The following is a 25,582-nucleotide window of genomic DNA, read 5'->3' as shown; positions in this document are numbered from 1 at the left end:
TAGCGTGCTCCGCCTATCACACCGTATGCCCCGGGTTCAACTCCCGGGCAAAGCAACATCAAAATTTTAGAAATAAGATTTTTCAATTAGAAGAAAATTTTTCTAAGCGGGGTCGCCCCTCGGCAGTGTCTGGCAAGCGCTCCGATTGTATTTCTGCCATGAAAAGCTCTCAGTGAAAACTCATCTGCCTTGCAGATGCCGTTCGGAGTCGGCATAAAACATGTAGGTCCCGTCCGGCCAATTTGTAGGGAAAAATCAACAGGAGCACGACGCAAATTGGAAGAGAAGCTCGGCCTTAGATCTCTTCGGAGGTTATCGCGCCTTACATTTATTTTTTTATTTTTTAAGACAATGCGCCATTATATTTTAACAATTTTTTATACAAAATACATTATAAGAGTACAACTTAAAAATTTTATTTATTTATTTATTTAAAATTATAGTCGACTCAAAAACAAAGCGGTCTACTGCTAAAAATTTAAAGTAAATTGTGATAATTATAGGCATTAAAATTTCTGTTATACAGAAAGTAATGTTATTTAAGGATTTATTTAAGTATCTCCAGTAGCGGGTAATCGTGAGGAGCTCAGAAGGGAGCTCACGCAAGGTGCTCAGTTAGAAGCTTGGTTCCCATAAGGGTGCTGACGCTAACGTGCTCATAAAGGAGCCGGATGCCCAGTAGGGGGAACACGCGAACTGGTTGAAGTACCTATGTATCCAATCCATCCTTATACGATATCGTGCTGTTTTCTAAGGAAGAAATAATAATTCCAGCATATTAAAAAATAAATTAGCTTGTATATTTTAGTTTGGATAGGCGAGTATTGCATTACGTACAGTGGCAAAAGTACATTCAAGACTGATACAGCTATACAAGTCATTGTAGTGCGAGCACCAGATAAGCAGAGGATTATTTTTAGCAAAGTTTCGACGACAAAGGGGTAAATAAAAAGGAACGGATACTATCTGGAAACCCTAGGAGGAACTGCAAAAAAAAAAAAAAAATCGGCTGAGAAGGTCAGCAGAATCAATTTCTCCAATAATGTGCTTATGGATGAACAATACCCCCAGTAATATTCTCCTATTTCCAGAGTGGGTAAGCTAATAAAAAGAAGTATATTTCTGATTGGTGGAAGGTGGAGACTTGAGTCCCAGTAAAACCCACGTAATGCGAATATCAAAAATTGATTTTGAACTGACTCAAGACGCTTTATATGATTTTGAGAAACAGGGTACCAAACGCATGAGCAATACTCGAGTATTGGATGCACCAGCGATGTTTAAAAAATCTTAGTGAGGTACGGATCATAGTAATATGATATAAAAGTCGTGCTTGGCGACTTTAACGCCAGGGTGGGCAAAGAAGGTGTTTTTGGCCCTACAGTCGGAAAGTTCAGCCTACACAATGAAACTTCTCCTAACGAACTGATGCTAATTGGCTATGTCGCTGCTCGAAACATGGTCATATTCAGCGTGAGGTTTATGCATAAAAAGCTATATCAAGCTACCTGGCTGTCTCCTGATTGAAATACTCGCAATCAAATCGATCACGTTGGGATAGACGGACGGCATGCCTCCAGTGTTTTAGATGTGCGCACGATCCGAGGACCTAACATCGACTCGGACCATTATCTCATTGCAGCCAAAATACGCACCCGCTTCAGCGCGCCTAAAACCAAGGAACAAAAAACACAAGGAAAGCTAGACGTCGAAAAGCTACAATCACAACAGACTGCCAATGATTTCGCAACCCGAATCTCACACCTGCTCTCTGAGAGCACATCTCAGCCTGAAGGAATACAGGAGCAGTGGGAGCATATCTCCAAAGCACTTCGTACTGCCGCCGGGGAAAAAATTGGTTACCGGCGGCCACGAAAAAACAACTGGTACGATGAAGAATGCCGCGTTGCAACTGAAAGAAAAGACGCTGCCTACAGGGCTACGTTAAAAGCGAACGCAACAAGAGGAAAGTGTGAACGCTATCGTGAGTTGAAAAGGGAAGCGAGACGCCTTTTCAGGAAGAAAAACACAGAAGAAGAAAGGCGTGAGTGCGAGGAGCTTGAGCTGCTAGCCACCAGGAATAACGCCCGAAAATTTTACCAAAAAATACGGCGTCATGCGGAAGGTTTTACGACCGGGGCAAACTCCTGTAGGAACGAAAATGGCGACCTTGTAACTGATGTCCAGAGAGTGCTTAGATTATGGAGGGAACACTTCTCTGCTCTCTTAAATGGAGGCAGCGATTCACCGCGCAGAGATGACGAACCCGATCCAGCAATCGATGATGATGGAATATATGTCCCCCCGCCCGATTATGATTAGAATAGCAATAACCAGATTGAAAAACAACAAGGCCGTGGGCGCTTATGGATTGCCTGCGGAGCTATTCAAGTACGGAGGCAAGGAGTTGGTAAGGCGCATGCAGCAGATTCTTCGCAAAATATGGGCGGACGAGTGAATGCCCGCCGATTGGAATCTAAGTGTTCTTTGGCCAGTCCACAAGAAGGGGGATACTGCAAAATGCACCAACTATCGTGGAATCAGCCTTCTTAATATCGCATATAAGGTCCTTTCAAGTGTATTGTGCGAAAGATTGAAGCCCACCGTGAACCGGCTGATTGGACCTTATTAGTGCGGCTTTAGACCTGGTAAATCTACCATAGACCAGATTTTCACAATGCGACAAATCTTGGAAAAAACCCGTGAAAAGAGAATCGACACACATCACCTCTTCGTCGATTTTAAAGCCGCCTTCGACAGCACGAAAAGGAGCTGCTAATATGCCGCTATGTCTGATTTTGGTTTCCCCGCAAAATTTATACGGCTGTGCAAAATGACGTTGAGCAACACCATCAGCTCAGTCAGAATTGGGAAGGACCTCTCCGAGCCGTTCGAAACTAAACGAGGTTTCAGACAGGGTGAACCCTGTCGTGCGATTTCTTTAATTTGATGCTGGAAAAAATTATACTAGCTGCAGAACTTAACCGCACTGGAACAATATTCTATAAAAGCGTACAATTACTGGCATATGCTGATGACATTGATATCATCGGCCTAAACACCCGCGCTGTTAGTTCTGCTTACTCCAAACTGGAAAAAGAAGCGGTAAAGATGGGTTTGGTGATAAATGAGGACAAAACGAAGTACCTGCTGTCATCGAGCAAAGAGTCAGCGCATACGCGCCTTGGCAACCACGCTGCTGTTGGCAGCCATAATTTAGAAATAGTAAAAGACTTCGTTTATTTGGGAACCAGCATCAACACTAGCAATAATATCAGCACTGAAATCCAGCGAAGAATCAATCTTGCTAATAAATGCTACTTTGCACTAGGTAGGCAATTGAAAAGTAAAGTTCTCTCTCGGCGAATGAAAATCATACTCTACAAGTCACTTATCGTACCCGTCCCGCTATATGGGGCAGAAGAAAGGACCATGACAACAGCAGATGAAGGGGATTTGGGAGTGTTCGACAGAAAAGTTCTTCGAAAGATTTATAGACCTAAACGCGTTGGCCATGGCGAGTATCGAAGAAGATTTAATGATGAGCTGTACGAGATATAAGGATACATCCACATAGTCCAGCGAATCAAAACACAGCGGCTGCGCTGGATAGGCCATTTTAAGCGAATAAAAGATGATGCTCCGGCCAAGAAAGTGTTTCTGTCGGAACCCGCCTATGTAAGCAGAGGTAGAGGGCGGCCCCCACTCCGTTGGAAGGACCAGGCGGAAAACTATTTAACTCCCTTGGTGTGACCAATTGGCGTCGGTTGGCGGAGCAGAGGAGCAACTGGTGCCCCTTGTTGGACGGCCGTAACCGTTTAGGCGGTTAAGCGCCAATTAAGTAAGTAAATAAGAGGTACGGATCATCGAACTCTTTAGCCGATCTTTTAACGAAACCAAGTACACCTAACGCGTTGTTGGCAATAGATGAAATATGCATGTTGAAACTCAGTTTCGGATCAAAAAGAACACCTAGATCATTTACAATAGTTATACGCTCGAAAGGGGTACCATCTTTTACATATGGTTTCAAAACTGGATTCACTCGGTGAAATGTCATATGCTTATATTTAGAGCAATTTAAAGCTAGTAAATTTGTTGTGCACCAACAATGGAACGAGTCTAAGTCGGCCTGAATAAGATCCAAGGAACTCAAAACAGTAGGACAGTACGTGAAGCAAAGTTTTACATCATCCGCATACATTATAATATGGGAATGTAATATTACCTGTGGCAAGTCGTTTATGAATAGGGTAAAGAGGGCCTAGATGACTTCCCTGAGGTACAACGGAGGAAACTCCAAACGATTCCGAGAGATTGCACTTGAAAAGGACTTTTTGGGTCAGGTTAGAAAGATAGCTTTTCAGCCACAATAATAGGTCAAACGGAAAGCCCAGTAAATCAAGCTTATGGATAAGTAACTCATGGTTGACTGTATCGAGTGCTTTGCTGAAATCAGTATAGATGACATGCGTTTGCTTGTTCGCTAAAAATCCTTCCATAACTAAAGAGGTAAATACTAGCAAGTTTGCTGTGGTTGACCTTTGACGAATGAAGCCATGTTGGCATGGAGATAAAAGGGAAGAGCACTGATATTGAAGTTGACTAGTAACAATCTGTTCAGAAACTTTAGGAATAGCGGAAAGTTTAGCAATACCCCCGTAGTTCTCAACTTTTGACCTACTAAAAAACTGTTTCCAAAGTGACGGGAATGACGCAGATTCCAGAGATAGCTCAAATAATTTTTAAATAGGCTCATATATGTTTTCAGCTCAGTACTTAAGCACACAACTAAGAACACCGTTTGGTCCCCGAGAAAAGTTGGACTTCAAAGATTGAAGACTCTGAAAACAATATTACCATCAATAGCAGGATTCCTAATGGAATTCGAGATATCTAAGCGAGAGGGGTATTGACCGGAATGAAAACCACTGGATGAATACGTGGAATTAAAGAACTCAGAAAATAGTTCAGCATCGAAGTCATCAGTGCAAGCCTTTTTACATCCAAAGGTTAATGAGGAATGATACCCAGAAGTTTTCCGTTTTGAATTTACGAAACTGTAAAACTTGTTTGGATTTTCAAAAAATTTAGCTTTACAACAACCTAAGTAATCTTTATAAAAAAGCTGATTAAGATGGTGAAAGTTAGAACGAGCTATTAGATATTTAGAGAAGTTTGCAGATGTTCCAGTTTTCTTGAATCTCTTATAAAGCCTAGATTTGATGTTATTAAGTGTGATAAGTTGCCTTGAAACCCAACGCGGCTTATTTGAACACAGGGTATAGCAAATAGGAATACAGGTATCAAAGAAGCCTTCAAGTGTATTGTAAAATATGGAGATTGCCGAATCGACATCAGTGCATGCATAGAGATCCGACCAATCATGGGAAGCCAACAGATCATTAAGCATAATGAAATTTGCTTCGTAGAAACATCTAGAACGGGGTCGATCCTGTACTTGAATCCTGCGGGGTAGATTGATATCAAGTGATATCTCAAGGGAAGGGTACAGAGGGTCTTCTGGAAGGGATAAAGGTGGAATTTGAGTAAGGGCAGTACCCACCGGGCGATTCACATATACAAAATCCAGCACTTTGTTTCTACTATTTGGAACGTTGTTAATCTGAAGAAGAGATGAGTCTAACAGTCAATTGAGAAAATCGCTCAACAAGTGGGAGTTAAAAAGTTTGAATCACTCATATTAACCCAACTAACTGTTGGCAAGTTAAAATCCCCAACAACAACAAGTCGATCACTATCACCTAACTGCGAATGCAAATCGCAGATGGCCGAGCTATGTCTAGCATAACCATCCATATCCGAACAAGCTGGAATGTACGAACAACAAACAATTACGCTATAGGTACCGAATGAAAGCCTAACGGCTATGAATTCGATATGAAAGATATTGTCTAGCAAAATCAACTCAGATGAGAAGCTAGAATCAACAGCAATAAGGACACCTTCCGCTCTAGATATGCGGTCACGCCGATAAACAGCATATTTATTTGAAAATACCTCAGAATTGAAATTACAAGGCTTTATCCAGGTCTCCGTAAAGGCGACTACTTGTGCCGTAAAAGTGAAGCTTTTAAGGAAAAAAGGGCCGAGTTTTGATCGTAGGCCACGAACATTTTGGTAATTAATGATGAGATGGGACGAATCAATAATTACCTTTGTGTTGTTGTTTCTGTGTTCGACATTACGTTTTTTGGATTTGGATTGACCGCTATAACAGGTTCAGCCCTCGACTTCCTGGTAAATAAGTGTACCACCGTTTGTACAGGCCAAAAAGAAGGATCAAGCACCTTCTCGAAGAATGCATCAGAAACAGATATTTTAAACGAGGAAATGTCTCACTTATACTTATAGTTAATTTATAAACATTAATGTTACTGGTGGGCGCGACACCAAGCTTATAGTTAGCAACGTCATCTTCCGTTAGATATGCATGTAGCCGTGATACAAATATGGCCCTACGAGGTGCCACAGGTGGAGGCGAAGGTAAAACTTGGGAGGTTAATGAAATTAACAGTTGTGTCTGGGGGCAGTCGCTACAGAGGTACCACTGCTAGTTGGAACGGTGTTAATATGGTTAGAAATCACCGTAGCATCGCTAGAAAATTTGGAAGACCGTTTAGGGGATTTCTGAGTAACATTAGTTTGATCTATCTGTTAAGTTGGAGGTACAGACGTATGAGGACAACCTTGCCAAACACCCGAAGCCAAGTTGGTATTATTATTGGGCATGCATTTTTTGCGTTTTGGTGCCTCGGAAATTACTTTAAATTTTTTGAGATGAGTCTCCATCATTTTAAATCTTTCGTGCAGGTCACGAAAACCAATTAAAATATTATTAAACTATTTCTGAGTTTGTCTCATGAAAGCGCGTATGTCATTTTCTACTGTGCGGCAATCATGACAGGTCCAGTTTAAGCCAATTTTGCTGGATATCAAGTCAACAACTCGACCACCTATATGTGAGAATCCTGCACACGAAACGTGAGCCATGTTTTCACATAGCCAACAGCAAACATAAGTGTAACCTCGGGATATTTTCACCTGGGAGATACACTTCTTGGAACAACAATCCAACATTATTTTTAATTACATTTTAAGCAAAAAAAAAAAAAGAACCCAATAAATCTTCTTTAAACAAATTTTTTGGGGGCACTCACTAAGATGATTTAATGAGAGTTATTTTGGAGCACTGTATGCTAACAGCTGGCAGCGCTTATACTATTTTGACACAGACGGCTTATTGAATAATAAAGGCAATTTTCTACATTAAGACGCTTATTGAGCTCAATCTTCCCTACAAAATTCGAATCTATTATTATTTCAGTAGTAGCTAATCGAATGCCTAATGAAGTCAAAAGCACAATGCAACTCTGTTGGCAGCGTTCCGCTTCCGTTTCCGCTTCTTAGTTTTTGGTGTGTTCAGTGCTTAAAAATGTCATTTGTCAAAGCAAATCTCATTGTCTGCATGGCGGAACGATACAAGGTGGCCGCATCGAACAGCTGATTATAACTTTTTTTATTTGATTTGATACATCAACTACCGGCGCAGTACGATTTTGACATTTGTCCATCGAATTTACAAGTACATGGAATTTTTGTTTGTTTGTAGGTATGTCACCATGCTCCCACCTTGTATCCTTCCGCCATGATTGTCTGTCTCATCCTTCATACTAATCGAGCAGTTACTTCTGTGTGAAAGCATAACAATTTACGATTTCATTAGCAGGTGAAATGAGATCATTAAGTTTCTGTGTGAAAACAGCATTAGCGGACAGTAAACCAAGCAGAAAGCAAAAGATACACAATGACTTGCTAATATCAGATACCAACAAAAAGTTATGCAGTTAGACAATAATTATTGTGAAAGTTTATTAACACAGAATTTAAATAACTAAAAAAGCACAAAATGCCACAATATGTATTGCACCTTTATTAAGATTTATACACTGTAAGATAATAAATGAACTGTATAGAACTAAAACAATTTATATGCAGAATTTAGAATGTGTACAAAAGTAAAAATAATAAAAGATTTCAGAGCGATAAAAAACACGTCAGCGCAACAAAAAAAAATGAAAAAAAAAACAAGTAAGGACGGGACTGTCTTCGGCTGTGCCGAAGACTTCATACCTTTCATGAATGGGGCTGACCAAAATTTTTATCCAATTCGTAATCTCCAAATAATCGGCTGTATAAGATAAGAAATATATAGTGAACAGATGTCTATACCTAAACGATTTTTAAGATAAATATAAAATAAAACAAGTAAGGAAGGTTAAGTTCGGGTGTAACCGAACATTACACATTCAGTTGAGAGCTATGGTGACAACATAAGGGAAAATAACCATGTAGGAAAATGAACCGAGGGTAATCCTGGAATGTGTTTGTATGACATATGTATCAAATGAAAGGGGTTAATGAACATTTTAAAAGGGAGTGGGCCTTAGTTCTATAGGTGGAGGCCTTTTCGAAATACCGCCATAAAGGTGGACCAGGGGTGACTCTAGAATGCGTTTGTACAATATGGGTATCAAACGAAAGGTGTTAATGAGTATTTCAAAAGGGCGTGGGGTTTAGTTCTATAGGTGGACGCCTTTTCGAGATATCGCCATTAAGGTGGACCAGGGGTGACTCTAGAATGTGTTTGTACGATATGGGTATCAAATTAAAGGTATTAATGAGGGTTTTAAAAGGGAGTGGTGGTATTTGTATAGGTGGTCGTCTTTTCGAGATATCGGCATAAAGGTGGACCAGGGGTGACTCTAGAATGCGTTTGTACAATATGGGTATCAAACGAAAGGTGTTAATGAGTATTTTAAAAGGGCGTGGGTCTTAGTTCTATAGGTGGACGCCTTTTCGAGATATCGCCATAAAGGTGGACCAGGGGTGACTCTAGAATGTGTTTGTACGATATGGGTATCAAATTAAAGGTATTAATGAGGGTTTTAAAAGGGAGTGGTGGTAGTTGTATAGGTGGTCGCCTTTTCGAGATATCAGCATAAAGGTGGACTAGGCGTGACTCTAGAATGCGTTTGTACAATATGGGTACCAAACGAAAGGTGTTAATGAGTATTTTAAAAGGGCGTGGGGATTAGTTCTATAGGTGGACGCCTTTTCGAGATATCGCCATAAAGGTGGACCAGGGGTGACTCTAGAATGTGTTTGTACGATATGGGTATTAAATAAAAGGTGCTAATGAGTATTTTAAAAGGGGGTGATCCTTAGTTCCATTGGTGGAAGCCGTTTCGAGATATCGCAGTAAAGGTGGACCAGGGGTGACCCTAGAATTTGTTTGTACGATATGGGTATCAAACGAAAGGTGTTAATGAGTATTTCAAAAGATCGTGGGGCTTAGTTCTATAGGTGGACGCCTTTTCGATATATCGCCATATAGGTGGACCAGGGGTGACTCTAGACTTTTTTTGTACGATATGGGTATCAAATGAAAGGTGTTAATGAGTCTTTTTAAAAGGGAGTGGGCCTTAGTTCTATAGGTGGACGCCATAAAGGTGGACCCGGGTGACTCTAGAATATGTTTGTACGATATGGGTATCAAATGAAAGGTGTTAAAGAGTATTTTAAAGGGCGTGGGGCTTAGTTCTATAGGTGGACGCCTTTTCAATATATCGCCATAAAGGTTGACCAGGGGTGACTCTAGAATGGGTTCGTACGATATGGGTATCAAATTAAAGGTATTAATGAGGCTTTTAAAAGGGAGTGGTGGTATTTGTATAGGTGGTCGTCTTTTCGAGATATCGGCATAAAGGTGGACCAGGGGTGACTCTAGAATGCGTTTGTACAATATGGGTATCAAACGAAAGGTGTTAATGAGTATTTCAAAAGATCGTGGGGCTTAGTTCTATAGGTGGACGCCTTTTCAATATATCGCCATAAAGGTTGACCAGGGGTGACTCTAGAATGGGTTCGTACGATATGGGTATCAAATTAAAGGTATTAATGAGGCTTTTAAAAGGGAGTGGTGGTAGTTGTATGTGTGAAGGCGTTTTCCAGATATCGACCAAAATGTGGACCAAGGTGACCCAGAACATCATCTGTTGGATACCTCTAATTTATTTATATATATAATACCACGAACAGTATTCCTGCCAAGGTTTCAAGGGTTTTTTATTTCGCCCTGCAGAACTTTTTCATTTCATTCTACTTAATATGGTAGGTGTCACACCCATTTTACAAACTTTTTTTCTAAAGTTATATTTTGCGTCAATAAACCAATCCAAATACCATGTTTCATCCCTTTTTTCGTAGTTGGTGTAGAATTATAGCATTTTCTTCGTTTTTGGTAATTTTCGATATCGAAAAAGTGGGCGTGATTATAGTCGGATTTCGGCCATTTTTTATACCAATATAAAGTGAATTCAGGTAAGTACGTGAACTGAGTTTAGTAAAGATATATCGATTTTTGCTCAAGTTATCGTGTTAGCGGCCGAGTGGAAGGACAGACGGTCGACTGTGTATAAAAACTGGGCGTGGCTTCAGCCGATTTCGCCCTTTTTCACAGAAATAAGTTATTGTCCCAGAATCTAAGCCCCTACCAAATTTCACAAGGATTGGTAAATTTTTGTTCGACTTATGGCATTAAAAGTATCCTAGACAAATTAATTTTGCATTTTGTTGCACCATATCATTAATGGAGTTGAATGTTGACATAATTTTCTTATATACTGTAAAGATATTAAATTTTTTGCTAAAATTTTACTTAAAAAAAATTTTTTTTTTTAAAGTGGGCGTGGTCGTTCTCCGATTTTGCTAATTTTTATTAGGCATACATACAGTAATAGGAGTAACGTTCCTGCCAAATTTCATCATGATATCTTCAACGACTGCCAAATTACAGCTTGCAAAACTTTTAAATTACCTTCTTTTAAAAGTGGGCGGTGCCACTCCCACTGTCTAAAATTTTACTAATTTTATATTCAGCGTCATTAGTTCAACTCACCTACCAAGTTTCATCGCTTTATCCGTCTTTGGTAATGAATTATCGCACTTTTTCGGTTTTTCGAAATTTTCGATATCGAAAAAGTGGGCGTGGTTATGTCCGATATTGTTCGTTTTAAATAGCGATCTGAGGTGAGTGCTCAGGAACCCACATACCAAATTTCATCAAGATACCTCAAAATTTACTCAAGTTATCGTGTTAACGGACAGACGGACGGACATGGCTCAATTAAATTTTTTTTCGATCCTGATGATTTTGATGGAAGTCTATATCTATCTCGATTCCTTTATACCTGTACAACCAACCGTTATCCAATCAAAGTTAATATACTCTGTGAGCTTTGCTCAACTGAGTATAAAAATAGGTATGTACTTTGTGTGAGGATGCATGTAAAACCTATGACTACGAATCACGTATCTCAACAATATATGACGTAAACGTAAGTATTTGATGAAATTTTAAGCTTCTAGCCGTAAAAAGGGGCAAAAATGAGAGTTTATATGGGGTATATGCTATATATACCACCGATCTCTATGAGTTTTTAAAACAACAATATATGCTATATACGTAAGCATTTGGTGAAATTGGAAGTTTCTAGCTGTTAAAATGGGGCTGAAATTGCGAAAATATATATATATCCTATATATATATATACTATATATATTATAGGCCTATTTAAAAAGTTTCCGCCACAGCAAAGCTCTTCGAATGCATTATTCAAGAGAAACTACTTTTCTTTGTCAAGAATATCATATGTCCAGAACAGCACGGCTTTTTTCCGGGACGCTCACCTGTGTCTAACTTGACTATTTTCTCTGATGACTGCATCGCATCCTTTCAGTCAGGATGTCAAGTTGACACAGTGTATACTGACTTTTCTAAAGCATTTGATCGGATTTCACATTCAGTTCTGACTAAAAAACTAGCCGTGATGGGATTCCATTCTGTCTTCCTGAGATGGATTGGATCCTACTTATATTTTCGTCACTGTATGGTGGTGATTGACAATGGTAGGTCTCTTCCGTTCGTCGCCTGCTCCGGTGTTCCACAAGGAAGCATTCTGGGCCCAATTTACTTTGTCTTGTTTATCAATGACAGTTGCTCTTGCTTTTCTACAATAAGATTTCTGCTGTACGCGGATGATCTTAAAATATATTCTATAATCAATAGCATTCATTATTCTGAATTGATGCAATTAGATTTGGATAAATTAAGTAACTGGTGTAAAAATAATCGGCTAACACTCAACATAAGTAAGTGTTTTCATATAACTTTTTCGAAACGTATGAATATCATTGATACCTTATATCATATACCTAATACGCCCCTGTGGCGGGTAAGTGAAATTAAAGATTTAGGAGTAATTTTCGACTCGAAATTTACTTTTGCAAGCCATATTAACCTTTGCATTTCAAAATCGTATGCCATGCTGGCCTTGATTAGGCGTCATAGCTCGGATTTTGCCGACCCTTATACGCTTAAGCTGTTATTTTCGGCATTTGTGCGTTCCAAGCTTGAGTATGCCTGTTTCATTTGGTCGCCATACTACAGTTGCCATATTTTGTCGCTGTCGTTCATTATACTCAGTTGAGCAGAGCTCACAGAGTATATTAAGTTTGATTGGATAACGGTTGGTTGTACATATATAAAGGAATCGAGATAGATATAGACTTCCATATATCAAAATAATAAGGATCGAAAAAAAGTTTGATTGAGCCATGTCCGTCCGTCCGTCCGTCCGTCCGTCCGTCCGTCCGTTAACACGATAACTTGAGTAAATTTTCAGGTATCTTGATGAAATTTGGTATGTAGATTCCTGGGCACTCATCTCAGATCGCTATTTAAAATGAACGATATCGGACTATAACCACGCCCATTTTTTCGATATCGAAAATTTCGAAAAACCGAAAATATGCGATAATTCATTGCCAAAGGGGGATAAAGCGATGAAACTTGGTAGGTGGGTTGACGTTATGACGTAGAATAGAAAATTAGTAAGATTTTGGACAATGGGCGTGGCACCGCCCACTTTTACAAGAAGGTAATTTAAAAGTTTTGCAAGCTGTAATTTGGCAGTCGTTGAAGATATCATTATGAAATTTGGCAGGAACGTTACTACTATTACTATATATGTGTTAAATAAAAATTAGCAAAATTGGATGAAGAGCACGTCCACTTTTTAAAAAAAAATTTTTTTTAATTCAAATTTTAACAAAAAATTTAATATCTTTACTGTATATAAGTATATTAAGTCAGAATTCAACTCCAGTAATGATATGATGCAACAAAATACAAAAATAAAAGAAAATTTCAAAATGGGCGTGGCTCCGCCCATTTTCATTTAGTTTGTCTAGAATACTTTTAATGCCATAAGTCGAACAAAAATTTACCAATCCTTCTTAAATTTGGTAGAGGCATAGACTCTATGACGGTAACTGTTTTCTGTGAAAATGGGCGAAATCGGTGGAAGACACGCCCAGTTTTTATACACAGTCCACCGTCTGGCCTTCCTCTCGGCCGTTAACACAATAACTTGAGCAAAAACCGATATATCTTTACTGAACTTAGTCCACGCACTTATCTGAACTCACCTTATATTGGTATAAAAAATGGCCGAAATCCGACCATAATCACGCCCACTTTATCGATATCGAAAATTACGAAAAATGAAAAAAAATGCCATAATTCTATACCAAATACGAAAAAAAGGATGAAACATGGTAATTGGATTGGTTTATTGACGCAAAATATAACTTTGGAAAAAACTTTGTAAAATGGGTGTGACACCTACCATATTAAGTAGAAGAAAATGAAAAAGTTCTACAAGGCGAAATTAACAGCGTTTGGAATCTTCGCAGGAATACTGTTAGTGGTATTGCATATATAAATAAATTAGCAGTACCCGACAGATGATTTTCTGGATCACCTGGTCCACATTTTGGTCGATATCGCGAAAACGCCTTCACATATACATCTAAGGGCTACTCTCTTTTAAAACCCTCATTAATACCTTTAGTTTGATATCCATATCGTACAAACACATTCTGGAGTCACCCCTGGTCCACCCTAATGGCGATATCTCGAAAAGGCGTCCACCTATAGACCTAATGCCCTCTCCCTCCTAAAATGCTCAGTAACACCTTTCGTTTGATACCCATATCGTACAAACATTCTAGAGTCACCCCTGGCCCACCCTAATGGCGATATATCGAAAAGTTGTCCACCTATAGACCTAATGCCCACTCCCTCTTAAAATGCTCAGTAACACCTTTCGTTTGATACCCATATCGTACAAAGATTCTAGAGTCATCCTTGGTCCACCTTTATGGCGATATCTCGAAAAGGCATCCACCTATAGAACTAAGTATTACTCCCTTTTAAAATACTCATTACCACCTTTCATTTGATACCCATATCGTACAAACACATTCTAGAGTCACCCTGGCCCACCCTAATGGCGATATCTCGAAAAGGCGTCCACTTATAGACCTAATGCCCACTCCCTCTTAAAATGCTCAGTAACACCCTTCGTTTGATACCCATATCGTACAAACATTCTAGAGTCACCCCTGGCCCACCCTAATGGCGATATCTCGAAAAGGCGTCCACCTATAGACCTAATGTCCACTCCCTCTTAAAGTGCTCAGTAACACCTTTCGTTTGATACCCATATCGTACAAACACATTATAGAGTCACCCCTGGCCCACCCTAATGGCGATATCTCGAAAAGGCGCCCACCTATAGACCTAATGCCCACTCCCTCTTAAAATGCTCAGTAACACCTTTCGTTTGATACCCATACCGTACAAAGATTCTAGAGTCACCCTTGGTCCACCTTTATGGCGATATCTCAAAAAGGCGTCCACCTATAGAACTAAGGATTACTCCCTTTTAAAATACTCATTACCACCTTTCATTTGATACCTATATCGTACAAACACATTCTAGAGTCACCCTGGCCCACCCTAATGGCGATATCTCGAAAAGGCGTTCACTTATAGACCTAATGCCCACTCCCTCTTAAAATGCTCAGTCACACCCTTCGGTTGATACCCATATCGTACAAACATTCTAGAGTCACACTTGGTCCACCTTTATGGCGATATCTCGAAAAGGCTTCTTTCCACCTATAGAACTAAGGATCACTCCCTTTCAAAATACTCATTAACTTCTTTCATTTGATACCCATATCGTACAAACACATTCTAGAGTCACCCCTGGCCCACCCTAATGGCGATATCTCGAAAAGGCGTCCACCTATAGACCTAATGCCCTCTCCCTCCTAAAATGCTCAGTAACACCTTTCGTTTGATACCCATATCGTACAAACATTCTAGAGTCAGCCCTGGCCCACCCTAATGGCGATATATCGAAAAGTTGTCCACCTATATACCTAATGCCCACTCCCTCTTAAAATGCTCAGTAACACCTTTCGTTTGATACCCATATCGTACAAAGATTCTACAGTCACCCTTGGTCCACCTTTATGGCGATATCACGAAAAGGCGTCCACCTATAGAACTAAGGATTACTCCCTTTTAAAATACTCATTACCACCTTTCATTTGATACCCATATCGTACAAACAAATTCTAGAGTCACCCTGGCCCACCTTAATGGCGATATCTCGAAAAGGCGTCCACTTATAGACCTAATGCCCACTCCCTCTTAAAATGCTCAGTAACACCCTTCGTTTGATACCCATATCGTACAACCATTCTAGAGTCACCCCTGGCCCACCCTAATGGCGATATCTCGAAAAGGCGTCCACCTATAGACCTAATGCCCACTCCCTCTTAAAGTGCTCAGTAACACCTTTCGTTTGATACCCATATCGTACAAAGATTCTAGAGTCACCCTTGGTCCACCTTTATGGCGATATCTCGAAAAGGCGTCCACCTATAGAACTAAGGATTACTCCCTTTTAAAATACTCATTACCACCTTTCATTTGATACCTATATCGTACAAACACATTCTAGAGTCACCCTGGCCCACCCTAATGGCGATATCTCGAAAAGGCGTCCACTTATAGACCTAATGCCCACTCCCTCTTAAAATGCTCAGTAACACCCTTCGTTTGATACCCATATCGTACAAACATTCTAGAGTCACACTTGGTCCACCTTTATGGCGATATCTCGAAAAGGCTTCTTTCCACCTATAGAACTAAGGATCACTCCCTTTCAAAATACTCATTAACACCTTTCATTTGATACCCATATCGTACGAACACATTATAGAGTCACCCCTGGCCCACCCTAATGGCGATATCTCGAAAAGGCGCCCACCTATAGACCTAATGCCCACTCCCTCTTAAAATGCTCAGTAACACCTTTCGTTTGATACCCATATCGTACAAAGATTCTAGAGTCACCCTTGGTCCACCTTTATGGCGATATCTCGAAAAGGCGTCCACCTATAGAACTAAGGATTACTCCCTTTTAAAATACTCATTACCACCTTTCATTTGATACCTATATCGTACAAACACATTCTAGAGTCACCCTGGCCCACCCTAATGGCGATATCTCGAAAAGGCGTCCACTTATAGACCTAATGCCCACTCCCTCTTAAAATGCTCAGTAACACCCTTCGTTTGATACCCATATCGTACAAACATTCTAGAGTCACACTTGGTCCACCTTTATGGCGATATCTCGAAAAGGCTTCTTTCCACCTATAGAACTAAGGATCACTCCCTTTCAAAATACTCATTAACACCTTTCATTTGATACCCATATCGTACAAACACATTCTAGAGTCACCCCTGGCCCACCCTAATGGCGATATTTCGAAAAGGCGTCCACCTATAGACCTAATGCCAACTCCCTTTTAAAATGCTCAGTAACACCTTTCGTTTGATACCCATATCGTACAAACATTCTAGAGTCACCCCTGTCCCACCCTAATGGCGACATCTCGAAAAGGCGTCCACCTATAGACCTAATGCCCACTCCCTCTTAAAATGCTCAGTAACACCTTTAATTTGATTCCCATATCGTACAAACACATTCTAGAGTCGCCCCTGGTTCACCTTTATGGCGATATCTCGAAACGGTGTCCACCTATGGAACTAAGGATCACTCCCTTTGAAAATACTCATTAACACCTTTCATTTGATACCCATATCGTACAAACACATTCTAGAGTCACGCCCACCTTAATGGCGATATCTCGAAAAGGCGTCCACCGATAGACCTAAGGCCCGCTCCCTCTTAAAATGCTCAGTAACACCTTTCATTTGATACCCATATCGTACAAACAAATTCTTGAGTCAGCCCTGGTCCATCTTTATGGCGACATCCCTAAATGGCGTCCATCCATAGATCTATGGCCTACTCTCTCTTAAAATACTCTTTAATACCTTCCATTTGATACACATGTCATACAACCACATTCCAGGGTTACCCTAGGTTCATTTTCCTACATGGTGATTTTCCTTATTTTGTCTCCATAGCTCTCAACTGAGTATGTAATGTTCGGTCACACCCGAACTTAGCCTTCCTTACTTGTTTTTGATTTGTTTCGGGGTGTTCTTGATTGAAAAATGCTTCAATTACTAGAGTCTTAATTGAGTTCGAGATAGATTTTTCAGGTACGAAAGATCGCTTTTTAAGTTCTTTAACTACTCCTTATAAATAAAGATTTGTATGCTGGTTGGCTTAAATAAATAAATATATACCACCATATATATACTATATATACCTCCGATCTCTGTGATTTTTTTAGACAAAAATATATGCTATATACGTAAGCATTCGTTGAAATTTGAAGCCTCTAGCCGTTAAATTGGGGCAGTAATTACGAAAAGTTTCTTATCTGAACAATCGGACACCTAAATACACCCGCTCACCAAATTTGATCAAGATATCTCAAAAATTGAGGGACTAGTTTGCATACAAACAGACAGACGGACAGATGGACATATGGCTAAATCAACTCAGCTCTTCAATCTGATTAATTGGGTATATTAAATAGTGGGTCTATCTATTTTCCTTTAAGGACTTACAATTTTGGGATTCATGACGAAATTAATATACCATTTCATTTTCATGAAAGGTATAAAAAATGGATACATATTTCTCTATACTTATTTTAATTTCATTTGAAATTGCTAATTTTTCCTACACTCAATTGAGAAAAAGAAGATGAAAGCTTAAAAATACAAATTTTGACTTAGTACGATGTATTTCATTAAAATATTTATGTACCGAATATCTTCACATACATACGTATACATTAATTGCAATTTTAGTATGTTTAATTGACTACTGTACTTGACGCAATTAAATATAAGCACAAATGAATTAAAACACTTATATGAAATTAGTTTCTCTAAAAAATGCAATAAAATTATAATCTGGTACTCTGGCTACTTAGATCTAGCAACACCATGCATGCAACAAAGTTAATATTAAATTTATGTATTTTTAAAACTGCTTCATCTAATTATTTTTACGGAAATTTACAACTCCTATTTATAAAATGAATTTTCACTTCCACTTACCTCTCTTGATCCTTCACCCAATTTGGAAACTTGTAGAAGTGCTGCCCGTCCCCACATCTAATCACACACTTTCTTTTGCTTGGTATTTTCCTATTTACCACGGAAACACAAAACTTTCACGTAATCACAGTACACCACACTTTATTAAACGGTTACTTACTTACTTAATTGGCGCTAACCGTCTAAACGATTATAGACGTCCAACAAGGCGCGCCAGTCGCTCCTCTGCTCCGCCAATCGGCGCCAATTGGTCACACCAAGGGAGTTCAAATCGTTTGCCACCTGGTCCTTCCAACGGAGTGGGGACCGGCCTCTACCTCTTCTTCCATAGGCTGGTTCCGATAGAAACACTTTCTTGGCCGGAGCATCATCTTTCATTCGCATAACATGGCCTAGCCAGCGCAGCCGCTGCGTTTTAATTCGCTGTATTATGTTGATGTGTGCATATATCTCGTACAGCTCATGATTAAATCTTCTTCGGTAATCGCAAACGCGTAGAGGTCTATAAATCTTTCGAAGAACTTTTCTCTCGAACACTCCCAAAGCCGCTTCATCTGCTGTTGTCATGGTCCATGCTTCTGCCCCATATAGCAGGACGGGTACGATAAGTGACTTGTAAAGTATGATTTTCGTTCGCCGAGAGAGAACTTTACTTTTCAATTGCCTACCTACTCCAAAGTAGCATTTATAGGCAAGATTGATTCTTCGCTGGATTTCAGTGCTAATGTTGTTGCTAGTGTTGATGCTGGTTCCCAAATAAACGAAGTCTTTTACTATTTTGAAATTATGGCTGCCAACAGGAGCGTGGTTGCCAAGGCGCGTATGCGCTGACTCTTTGCTCGATGACAGCAGGTACTACGTTTTGTCCTCATTCACCATCAAACCAATCTTTACCGCTTCTTTTTCCAGTTTGGAGAAATCAGAACTAACAGCGCGGGTGTTTAGGCCGATGATATCAATGTCATCAGCATAAGCCAGTAAATGTACGCTTTTATAGAATATTGTTCCAGTGCGGTTAAGTTCTGCAGCTAGTATAATTTTCTCCAGCATCAAATTACAGAAATCGCACAATGGGGGTCACCCTGTCTGAAACCTCGTTTAGTTTCGAACGGCTCGGATAGGTTCTTCCCAATTCTGACTGAGCTGATAGTGTTGCTCAACGTAATTTTGCACAGCCGTATAAGTTTTGCGGGGAAACCAAATTCAGACATAGCGGCATATAGGCAGCTCCTTTTCGTGCTGTCGAAGGCGGCTTTAAAGTGGACGAAAAGGTGATGTGTGTCGATTCTCTTTTCACGGGTTTTTTCCAAGATTTGGCGCATTGTGAAAATCTGGTCGATGGTAGATTTACCAGGTCTGAAGCCGCACTGATAAGGTCCAATCAGCCGGTTCACGGTGGGTTTCAATCTTTCGCACAATACACTTGAAAGGACCTTATATTATTATTATTATTTTAAACGCAAAATTACTAAAATTACTTGATATTATTCAATATTTAATTAATTATATTGAAAAAATTAGAATGATCATCAATATTACAAAATCCAATAGTTTCGACATTTATTTTGGCGCGTTTTTTGCTCTACTTCCCTCATTTTTCATTTCAGCTGTTCAGAGGGATTTATCTTCTAGTTGTTGCTGGCAACAATTACAGATAAATCCCTCGTGATAACAAAAGAAAAGATGGCGTAAACAAATAAATCGTATCAAGTCATCTTTGACTGCAATGAAGCTAACTGCTTTCGTGTATACTGACACATTATCAATTTGATAACCGTGTATATGTAGATGTTCATGAATAATATTCAGATGACCTATGGCTAGGCTTGCCAACTTAATGCCTTAGGTTAGCTTGAACTGGCTGGTCAATAAAAACATCACATAAATTGTGTTCATAGTGTTATTAGAATTAGTTTGACGACCAAGCGGAGAAACCCCTAAGGCACCAGGACTTATTTTATAGAATAACCCCGTCCTCTTGGTAAAAAAAGGAAGTTTTCTAGGACCTAGCTTGATTGCTGCCTCGATATCTGGCAACTCTGCTGCCTCTCGTATCTGGAGCCTAAGTGGAACGTCAAAGGAACTGCACATGATCTAAGAAATTTCGCAGACCCCATCTTTTGTTCATGCCTTTTCTTCTTGATGGATCATATGCAACTCCTGTCACCTTTTGGGATAATCAAATGGCATAGGTCCTATACCGTGGATCTATTGAAAGCTACATTTTCCTTTTCCATTCCATAGGGTTAACCTTCTATCCCTTTATAACCGTAAGTTCAGTAAAGATGTATGGCCCGGCATGAGTGAAGTCTCTTCAATGCTTCTTTGCATTCCAGGACACTTCTTGGGTACCTACTGTTTGAGATTATTGCCATGATCCCGCCTGCCTATCAATATATCGAATTTCTGCTGTTTCCTTCGCTGCTACAATTTCCGCCTGAACGATACTGTTGTGATCTGGCATCCTGTAGTATTTATTTATTTCTGAATCTACACTGTAAACAGCAGACCTGACCCCCTTCGATAAATTGATTGATTCATTAAATGAATGTCAACTATCGAAAATTGGCGCAAAGTCTTCAGTTCCTAACTCAACAACACAATTAGGGTCTATGTTTCAGACAAAGCACTGGGTTCAGGCACATTTGTCTGTAGTTTTTGGTTCGGATCAGCTTCTGGAAGTAGTTTCCGGTCCATCTTAATTTTTTTTGAGAAATCTAGATCACATACAAAGAGATTGTTTGTTTTTGTATGTCCCACACCCAAAGGATTAATCCAAGCAAATATCTACAAGGATTAATAATGCGAAAACCGAAACCAAAAAAAATTGCCTGTGCTACATATAAGGGCAATAATCTCACTATCTAGACTATATGGGCTTGGGTATAGGACAGTAATGCAGAAGCCGTAGACAATTTTGTTGTTTTGTGTTTTGACAGTAAAATGAAATGAAAAAATCTCTAGGTTTTCAATGGATTTTAGAGAGAGAATATCTTAATAGCTATTTATTGATAGCAAACCTGACGGCATTTTTTTTTTAATTTGTTGGCGCGTGCTCATTCTCATGCCATTACCATACTACTGTTAAAAGGAAATAATTATTTTTATGTCCAATCTTTCTTAGCAAAGAAAGAGTATTTTTCGATTTCCTACTGCACTGGCCTACAGCCAATTATATGAAATAGGCATACAGTAACACTAAATACTACTAACAAAATACAAAATGGAAATGCTCGTTTACACACAGCTTTGTTTCATATTTTTTGAAGATACCTCACAGAAAATTATGCCAAAAAGCCATAGTAGCGGCTATAAAACATATATTATTTCGACTAAGACAATGCGCCATTATATTTAAACAATTTTTTATGCAAAATACATTAAAAAAGTAAAACTTAAAATTTTTACTTATTTATTTATTTGTTTAAAATTATAGTCGACTCAAAAACAAAGCGGTCGACTGTTAAAAATTTAAAGTAAATTGTAATAATTATAGGCATTACAATTTCTATTATACAAAAAATAATGTTATTTAAGGATTTATCCCCAGTGGCGGGTCATCATGAGGAGCTCAGAAGGGAGCTTACGCGAGGTGCTCAGAATGGAGTTTGGTGCCCATAAGGGGGCTGACGCTGACGTGCTCATAAAGGAGCCGGATGCCCAGTAGGGGGTACACGCGAACTGGTTGAAGTACCTATGTATCCAATCTATCCTTATACGATATCGTGCCTGTTTTCTACGGAAGAAATAATAATTCCAGCATATTAAAAAATAAATTAGCTTGTATCTCTTAGTTTAGATAGGCGAGTATTGCATTACGTATAGTGGCAAAAGTACATTCAAGACTGATACAGCTATACAAGTCATTGTAGTGCGAGCACCAGATAAGCAGAGGATTATTTTTAGCAAAGTTTCGACGACAAAGGGGTAAATAAAAGGGAACGTAGTATCTGGAAACCCTAGGAGGAACTGCAAAAGCAATCGGCTGAGAAGGTCAGCAGAATCAATTGCTCAAACAATGAGCTTATGGATGAGCTTATGGATGACCCAATAATATTCTCCTGTTTTCCAGAGTGGGTAAGCTAATAAGAAGAAGTCTATTTCTGCATGGTGGAAGGTGGAGACTTGAGTCCCAGTTAAGGCCATGTAATGCGAATATCAAAAATTGCTTTTGAACTGACACAAGGCGCTTTATATGAGTTTGAGAAAAAGGGTACCAAACGCATGAGCAATACTCGAGTATTGGATGGATCAGCGATGTGTAAAGAATCTTAGTGAGGTACGGATCATCGAACTCTTTAGCCCATCTTTTAACGAACCCAAGTATATCCAACGCTTTGTTGGCAATAGATGAAATATGCATGTTGAAACTCAGTTTCGGATCAAAAAGAACACCTACAATAGATATACGCTCCAAAGGGATGGTTTCAAAACTGGCTTCACTCGGTGAAATGTCATATGCTTTTATTTAGAGCAATTTAAAGCTAGTAAATTTGTTGTGCACCAACAATGGAACGAGTCTAAGTCGGCTTGAAGAAGATCCAATGAACTCAAAATGGTAGGACAGTAAGTGTAGCAAAGTTTTACATCATCCGCATACATTATAATATGGGAATGTAATATTATCTGCGGCAAGTCGTTTATGAATAAGGTAAAGAGCAAATGGCCTAGATGACTTCCATGAGGTACACTGGAGGAAACTCCAAACGATTCCGAGAGATTGCACTTGAAAAGGACTTTTTGGGTCCGGTTAGAAAGATAGCTTTTCAGCCACATTAATAGGTCAAACGGAAAGCCCAATAAATCAAGCTTATGAATGAGTAACTCATGGTTGACGGTATCGAATGCTTTGCTGAAATCAGTATAGATGGCATGCGTTTGCTTGTTCGCTAAAAATCCTTCCATTCCTAAAGAGGTAAATACTAGTAAGTTTGTAGTGGTTGACCTTTGACGAATGAAGCCATGTTGGCATGGAGATAAAAGGGAAGAGAACTGATATTGAAGTTGACTGGTAACAATCTGTTCAAAAACTTTAGGAATAGCGGAAAGTTTAGCAATACCCCTGTAGTTCTCAACCTTTGACCTACTATCTTTTTTATACAGGGGTATAATAAAAGACTGTTTCCAAAGTGACGGGAATGACGCAGATCCCGCAGATAGCTCAAATAATTTTAAAATAGGCTCATATATGCTTTCAGCGCAGTACTTAAGCACACAACTTAGAACACCATCTGGTCCCGGAGAAAAGTTGGACTTCAAAGATTGAAGATTCTGAAGAACAATACTACCATCAATAGCAGGATTCCTAATGGAATTCGAGCTATCTAAGCGACAGGGGTATTGACCGGAATGAAAACCACTGGATGAATACGTGGGCTTAAAGAACTCAGAAAATAATTCAGCAACGTCGTCATCAGTGCAAGCTTTTTTACATTCAAAGATTAATGAAGAAGGATACCCAGAAGTTTTCCGTTTTGAATTTACGAAACTGTAAAACTTTTCTGGATTTTCAAAAAGTTTAGCTTTACAACAACTTAAGTAATTTGTATAACAAAGCTGATTAAGATGGTGAAAGTTAGAACGAGCTATTAGATATTTAGAGAAGTTAGCAGATCTTCCAGTTTTCGGGAATCTCTTATAAAGCCTAGATTTGATGATATTAAGTGTGATAAGTTGCCTTGAAAACCAAGGCGGCTTATTTGAACACAGGGTATAGCAAGTAGGAATACAGGTATCAAAGAAGCCTTCAAGTATGTTGTAAAATATGGAGATTGCCGAATCGACATCAGTGTATGCATAGAGATCCGACCAATCATGGGAAGCCAACAGATAATTAAGCATAATGAAATTCGCTTTGTCGAAACATCTAGAACGGGGTCGATCCTGTACTTGAATCCTGCGGGGTAGACTGATAGCAAGTAATATCTCAAGGGAAGGGTACAGAGTGTCTTCTGGAAGTGATAAAGGTGGAATTTGAGTAAGGGCAGTACCCACCGAGCCATCCACAAATACTATATGGAACGTTGTTAATCTGAAGAAGAGATGAGTTTAACAGGCAATTGTGAAAATCGCTCAACAAGTGGGAGTTAAAAAGTTTGAATCACTCATATTAACCCAACTAACTGTTGGCAAGTTAAAGTCATCAAAAACAACAAGTCGATCATTATCAACTAACTGCGAATGCAAATCGCAGATGGCCGAGCTATGACTAGCATAAACATCCATATCCGAACAAGGTGGAATGTACGAACAGCAAACAATTACGCTATAGGTACCGAATGAAAGCCTAACTGCTATGAATTCGATATGAGAGAGGTTAGAATCAACAGCAATAAGGACACCTCCCGCTCTAGAAATGCGGTTACGCCGATAAACAGCATTTTTATTTGAAAATACCTCAGAATTGAAATTACCAGGCTTTAGCCAGGTCTCCGTAAAGGCGACTACTTGTGCCGTAAAAGTGAAGCTATTAAGGAAAAAAGGGGCGAATTGTGATCGTAGGCCACGAACATTTTGGTAATTAATGATGAGATGGGACGAATCAATAACTACCTTTGCGTTATTGTTTCTGTGTTCGACATTACGTTTTTTGGATTTGGATTAACCGCTAAAACAGGTTCAGCCCAGGGCCGCCGAGAGAAAATCCAGGCCCGGGGGCAAACAAAAATACAGGCCCCTAAACTAAAATGAACAAATTCTTAAAATTAAAATTACCGTGGTTTACATATTTATATGCTGTCTCGCTGTTGGTGCTTCAATACAGAGCATGCCAAGTCCTGTAAGGCGTCCTTGAGTTGAACACGATCAATGGAAGTTCTTTATCCTTCCAAGAACACTGAAGGAGCGTTCAGCACAAGCTACCGTAACAGGCAACACAAATGTTAGGAAAAATTGTAGCTAGATTTAGACCACAGATAGCATTCAACAATTCAAATGGTGACAGACTTTCCTTAAAATTAGCTGAGTAAATGTGTTTCAAGTGGATCATTTCGTTTCCTAAACTCTCGGAAACGTATTGAAACCTCATCCATGTATCCAAATTCACACAAAAAAGAAAAAGTGTTCTTCAAATTTTTCATGACAGCAAATCGT

At 39.3% G+C, this 25,582-nt stretch overlaps 1 pseudogene; it reads left to right on the top strand.

Annotated features, from left to right (window-relative positions):
- The first annotated feature begins 1,243 nt into the window (after nt 1-1,243).
- Nucleotides 1,244-2,229, top strand: LOC137234684 (uncharacterized; annotated as a pseudogene).
- Nucleotides 2,230-25,582: the final 23,353 nt, after the last annotated feature.

This window comes from Eurosta solidaginis, chromosome X (assembly GCF_040869045.1).
Source record: "Eurosta solidaginis isolate ZX-2024a chromosome X, ASM4086904v1, whole genome shotgun sequence".
In the NCBI taxonomy this organism is placed as follows: Eukaryota; Metazoa; Arthropoda; class Insecta; order Diptera; family Tephritidae; genus Eurosta; species Eurosta solidaginis.
Note: the sequence above shows the minus strand (reverse complement) of the source record. Positions and strands in the feature narration are given on the sequence as shown.